Genomic DNA, 6,729 nt, shown 5'->3' with positions numbered 1-6,729 from the left:
TTGCAGTTTATTTGATATTAGCCAATGGGACACATTCACCAAGTATCTGTTATGTCTTCGAGATGTTGTTTAGTCTTTCCAGTGAAGAAAACGTTTGTGTCATCTGCATACATGACAATGTTAGGTGAACCTAGAATATTGACTAGATCGCTAATATATACTAAGAATAATAATGGAGCCATAATGGATCCCTGCGGCACACCATATTTGATGACAACTTGTTTGATGACACATCTTCAACTTTAACATATTGATACTGATGTTCAAGATAATTCTTTAGTAACCGTAAAGAAATTCCACGTATACCATAGTGCTCAGGCTTTCTTAAGAAAAAATCGTGCTGTACCATATGAAACACTCTTTTAAGCTTTAAATATAGGCTTATTGTGTAAAACCTATTTTCTATATTTTCTATGATCTTATCTTTTATTTCAGGGGTGTGACATATGCGCCAATTGTGCCATTTTCATACAAACCTAATTTTCTGCGCCTAGTTGCGCCAGAAACGTTAAATCGGTCAAAATTGTGCCACATTGCGCCAAAGTAACTCAAAAACTAAAAAAAAAATAAAAAATGTTTGCAGCGGCGCTAGATTTAGCGGGAAATGAGAGCTTGGTTGGTAACATTCAATCTTGTAGCAAAGTACACGGCACGGGTACAGGGTGGCGCAAGCAACTGCCAAATTCGAAGGCTTCAGCTGTAGTATCCTTCTATACCTATGATACGTGTCTTTTCCCGATTTTCTGACTACTTTCCACTGTCATTTGTGGCTGCATGCCACCGGTGCGCTGTCACGCGGTCTCGCTGTCTGACCGCGGGAGGTGCGACGCACAGGCTATCAAGTTGAGAAAACTTGAGTATCTGTTTCGTTTTTAGAGTAAACCTTTTCTTAAAAGTGCTATTGAGCGCCTCCATTGTGTAATTGTTCATTTGTGTTCGTTATCTCGTCAAAATGGATGGCACCGTCGCCGTGAGTCCTTTTGGTTATCACACACGTGCTTCCAGTTTGAGCAATCGAATGAATCGGTCACATACCCGTATTTAGCGTGCATGTGATGCTCATAGTTTTTCTACCAATTCACTATTTACCTTGTGAATCGCTTTTGTGGGGAGTTTTTTTGTTTTTTTTTCTCTCTCTGCACGTGCTTTCTACGAGCGTGGATGGATGTTTAGTTGTAGTAAACAGTGTTTCCCTGTTCATGCTCTCGAATCACCGCTTTAAAAAGTTTTGCACTACAAGTGCGCTTTGGCACCAGTTCGTATAAGCTCGAGGTACCTGGTGCCCACCTAACTTTGCAGCAAGTCTTTGTTTCCTGTCCTCATCTATGCGCACAAGACTCGCGTTTGCCTTTTCAGTTTTTTTTAAAATTTATTTTATATATATTTTATTTTAGTGTGTATCGGCGCTGATAACTTATTAGAACCAGGATGGACAAAAATAATGATTAAAAGAAAAATCTGATTTATGTGATTTATATTAGATTTTTTATGATTTAATTTGCTGATAAGCTGCTCTAACATTTTCTGCTCCTAATCTGCTCCAAACTGTAGACTTTTGTGCTTTGAAGTTGCTCCAAAATGCATAAACTGCTGCTCCAAAACAAGAATTTTATGCTCCTAAGCTGCTCCAAAATCCAGACTTTTCTGCTGCAAAAATTGCTCCAAAACCTGTTTCACCTGTCTCACCCCTGTTTATTTAAAAAAGAGCCTGGTTAGTAGATTTCTCTCTCTGAAAACCAAACTGTGTCGCAGTTATTGTATAATGCTTGAAAAATAAATTTTGAAGTCTGTGTATGATGGCGTTCCGCGCCCAGCCCAAATGGTCGACAGTGGTGTGTCCTAGGGTCCCCAAGCTTGTCTTAGCAAAGCTGTTTCTCACACATTTCTCAGTCTGAAAAATGTGACACAAAATAACAAACACGCTGTAGTGTTCACAAAATAAGGTAATTTTTTTGCAAAAAGTATCTATCTTTGCTTTTTAGTTCCTCTTTCACAAATGTAATTAAAATCATTGTTACAGTTACTTAAAAAAAAAATGTATGATGTTACAGTTGGAAGTGACAAACAAAAATGACAAGTTACAGTATCGTGATGAAACAAGTATTGCAATACTATCCAAGACTGCTTTAGAGGTTTCTGTTTGAAGCTAAAAGTACACGGTACACGAAAAGATTACATCCTAAAAGGGGCTGACAGGGCAAGCACTAGAGCCTAATATTGGCCATCGTGGTCCCTGTACAAGTAATGCCATGATTACAATGGATCCTCGGCCGCAGCAGAACAGTATGACCTAGGACGGTACCCTGGGCAATGGGGAGTTTTGCTGTGGTTCGGATTCACTTGTGTCAAAAATTAAGTAGTTCCGGCAGCATCAGCGAGGCACCTCATGCTGGGAGCTCCCGCTCCTCAATGACACTCGATAAACGGTACCAGGCTATCGGCCGTGTGGAAATTGATAATTTCCGTACACGCCAAAGTGCACACATGCTGTAAGAAGTCTTAGTCCATCACGTAAACAGTCACACAGACGTACCTGTCATTGGCACGCGATGTCCAGCCATCCATTCTAATGGAGTAACACTCCGCACCTCTGCTGAAAATTTCCTGCAACTTTCTCTTCGCTTCCTTTTTTTTTTTGACTCGTAGAGGTCCGGGATAACTGTTCGTGAGAAAGTCATCCGCGACTGTACGCTGTAGTCTGGCATTGTAAATGCCACCATGTCGACGAAACCTCCCTCTTCAACTACAGTGTATGGGCGCATTCCACGACCGATGAAGTTACCAGCCATCATCATGTGCTTTGCTCTTGGTGTCCGCTTGCTATACGCTGTTTTATGTAGGCCTGATGTGCGTCCGGGTGATTCTTTAGATGGGACGCTAAGGTGGTCGTTGTGCCCGTTGGAGTCTTGAGGATTGCTTTGTGCTTCATGGATCACGCATTAGTGGGGGTGGGTGAGGAGGCAGCGAGCCACACTTTTACATGCAAAGAGCCGCAGCTTGGCCGCCCCTGACAGCCCCTTACCTTCTCACGGGCGTTTAAAATAAAATTTATGTCAAAGGACTTACCGTAATATCCTGGGAAGTAGCCCACCTAAAATCAAGAGCAAAGCAAGTGAAAATATGGAGTGGGCAATTTTTCAATGTGCAATCAAGGAAAGTAAAAAAAATCTATTTTTAAATCATGTGTCCCTTCCAAGCTTCTTATCCGGGCAACGAAGCAAAGATGACTACTTTGGAGTCAGCAATGTTTGCTTATATCCTGCCATTGCTAACTAGCTGCATTTACGTCGAGGCCATATCATTGATCCTAACACTACTATTACTAGATGTGGGCTATCTTTTGGTGTTTAAAAAAATATAGGTAATCAAGTCAAAAATTGGGGTGGGCTGTCTTTCGGGGGTGGGGCATCTCGGCATTTTACGTTTGTGCGAGTGGCAAATTGGCTCTCAATGCCACGTGCCACTTGACGTGTGCTGGTTTGCCTACTCATGAAGGGCTATGGCCGGTCATGAGCAGAGAGGCGCGCTCTTCGTACGGCCTTTGCATCGGGGGTCTTTTCACGCTGCCCCGCCTTTGCCCTCCGTGTGAGGCGTGCTTCGCACTCGCGCGTTTTCGGTGCCACCGCGCTTCGTATGCTCCAAGATCGAGTTTTAAAAATTACTGCGCTTGTTAGAAGAACTTCTCGGCAGAAAGCCAAATACTCAAGGAGACAGTAATCTTTTTGCTTTATATATATTTTTTTAATGGTAGGCCAATTACCACGGGAGGTGTCGCGTTTCAGCCGCAACATTTCTTGAATGTGAAAGTGGTCAAAGGCTATAGTGCTCATAACATCAATCTTTTTCTATGGATGCTATTGTAGCAAATATAAATTGAAACACATTCGGACTGTCATTTCGGGAACACATAGTAACTATGTACCTTGTTTATTCACTCTAAACAAGTGGGCTCTGAAGCAGTACGCCACGAAAATGTCATGAGAAAGACTTACAAGTTTACAGCCTGAAATGCTTTCTTGATGGCTTATGCACATAGGCAGACGGCCTGTCATTATTTTCCGTAACTTTTCTTGCATAGTTAACGAGAAGGATCCTGACAAACGTTTCAGAAATCAAACTAGCCGACCCCTTGACGTGACTCTTTTTGACACCTTCTGGGCAGCTCAGGATGGGTGAGTCATCAAATATGTTTCAATCAGTACTTGCAGGGATCGGAGAACATTTGTCCGTAGCATGTGCTTCACTGCTTTCTCAAAGAAAGACACTACCTTGTCCAAGAGAACAAGAAACTCTGGCTTTGGGAAGAGTCCACTACTGTCTTGACCTTGCACAAGCATAAACAAGGGGTAATTTTTCTTGCTTGTCGTCGGAAGCATGGGGTAAACCCCGTGCCCGGTCTGATGTTTCAATACGAAGGAACCCGACGGGCCCCTGGTAAAGTCCAAAGTGGCTTGACTCCGAAGACGTTGAGTTAGTAGGGAGTGACGACCTTCGTATCGTCACCATGAATCTTGAGGGTCGAAGATTTGCCACTGCGGGTTAGGAGCCCGAGAAGATCAAACGCCATTGAGCCGAGGACACCGTTCCACCCCTAACCCAAGGGGGAAGTGGTCCGGAGACCTGACATCAGTCCCCCCGTCACAGAGAAGACGTTCTTGCTCCCCAGCCCTGCAGCCCACCGACGTACCCAAGTCCAGAGTAGGTCACAGAATGTGAAGCCCCCGAGTTCTTCAATTAGTGCTGATGGTAGAGCTGGAGCGAGGTTTTCAGGGTCAGTATCGGGCATCTGCACTTCCCTTTGCAGCAGGCAGAGTCTTTTCTTTCACAATGTGATCTAGAGCCGCCGTCACAGCCCTTGCATCGAGCGTGTCATTGCCACCACACATGAATCTTATTCTCCCAAAAAGTGCTTTGAGGGGGTTGCTGTTTAGCTTCCTTGTCGGGACGAAGTTGGCACTTTTTGCTGAAAGGAACTTTGTTGTCTCCACAGCTGACTTCGTGCTAAAAAGCAAGGCTTGGAAGGTCTCATTTGTAAAAGCGTTCATTCCTGAAACCACGAGTGTTTCCTGGATGCTTTTCACACATAGCATGAAAGCTCGTTTTGAAGCCACACCAGTCGAGGGTCGTCCTTCATTGAGATGGGTCTTTTCTGTGTCAAACCATTCCTTCATTGTCTTCATGAAATGAATGGTAGGGCGGTGATCTTCGTTCTTCGAAAACAAATAGAACAGGATCACTGTTTGAGTTTTCTTGAAGGTGTTCTAAGGCTGCAATTACATGTGCGGATAATATTTGCACAGCATGAAGCACATTGATCTTTTCTAGTTTTGAGGGGTAGGCATGCTACCTAGTAGGCACATGATTCATTACTAGGAGCATTACTTATTTAGTCAGCCTTATTCTCTGTCCTCTTTCGGCCGTCTCCAGCGACCCGAAGCACGTCCCTGAGCAGTGTGGTTGATTCTGCGGCATCCTCAACCACCCAGGGCAGCCCCAGGACTCCTGCAGGTACGCACATGCACCAAACTGGTTCTCCACAAAGCGGTGTAGCCTGCCTTGCACAGAACCACCAAGAGCATCTCATCGCGTCCATTGCTCCTGGTGCTTCCATGTGACTCATTCGTTTTCTTTTATTTTCCGTCTTTTCATAGCGATAACAAGTGCGTCACTGAGCGGTGTGATTGATTCTGCGGCATCCTCAACCACCCAGGGCAGCCCCAGGACCCCCCCAGGTATGCACACGCACCAAACTGGTTCTCCGCTAAGTGGTGTGGCCTGCCTTGCACAGAACCACCAAGAACATCTCATCGCGTCTATTGCTCCTGGTGCTTCCATACGACTCATTTATTTCCTTTATTTGCTCGTCTATCCATGCCCATAGTGACCCAGGGTGCATCGTCCAGCTGGCTCCTCGCTCTTGCTGCATCCCCAACCACCTTGGTACAAACAGGCAGCCCCAGCATGCCCACAGGTACGCACACGCACCAAACTGGTGCTCTACTGCAAGGCAGTAGAGAATCGGGCCATCCAAGGCAGGCTACTGTAGCCCACCTTGGATGGAATTATCAAACGCATCTCTAACTGGTTGCCATCTTTGACATAACTTAAATATTTTCAAGATGATTCATGTGACTCCATCGTTTCCTTTTATGCTTTTTCCGGACTCTCTTTAGCAACCCAAAGGGTCACAAGTGCAGGTACACCCACTCTGCACGCAGCATCCAGGCGCTGCGAGAAAAAGTGTGCAACGACGCAGACAGCAGGCTTGCAAAGAAATGCAGGTGTGGTCTTTCACTGAAATGAATATCTTGGCATGGCCCAGATTTCACTTTTTACATTAATTTTTACCTAAATTAATATAATTATACATTAATATAATTAGAATTTCACTTCTGAACATTTGTTAGTGCAACTCTTCCCAAACTGGATTCATAAGGTTCCTGGTGTTCAGCAGAGAAGTATCACTGGTTTACCACACTTTTAAATTTCCTCAACTACCCTGCACCTCAGTGAAGTGTCTTTTTAGTTTGACCACCACTGTGGGAGGGGTGTCTGACACCCCCACTGTGGGGGGGAGTGTCAGAAAGAGAGCAAACACGTAACAAATATTACGGCCATTAGCAACCATCAAACGCGGTTTGAACAATTTTGTTTGTTTGACACACTGCATAGGGGTTCACGGTCGTCTAGCGCACTTCCGGCGAACTGTGCGACATTCTTCACACAAGT

General features: G+C 44.6%; 1 long non-coding RNA gene across 1 annotated transcript; it reads left to right on the top strand.

The window, feature by feature from the left end:
• Positions 1–5,670: 5,670 nt before the first annotated feature.
• Positions 5,671–6,276, top strand: LOC120840528. Its single transcript, XR_005715562.3, has 3 exons — positions 5,671–5,732; positions 5,882–5,971; positions 6,174–6,276. It is a non-coding gene; the product is annotated as an uncharacterized LOC120840528 (long non-coding RNA).
• The last annotated feature ends 453 nt before the right edge of the window (positions 6,277–6,729 follow it).

This window comes from Ixodes scapularis, unplaced genomic scaffold (assembly GCF_016920785.2).
Source record: "Ixodes scapularis isolate PalLabHiFi unplaced genomic scaffold, ASM1692078v2 ptg000549l_1___fragment_3__unscaffolded, whole genome shotgun sequence".
NCBI lineage: Eukaryota > Metazoa > Arthropoda > Arachnida > Ixodida > Ixodidae > Ixodes > Ixodes scapularis.
This window is presented reverse-complemented; position numbering and strand designations above follow the sequence as displayed.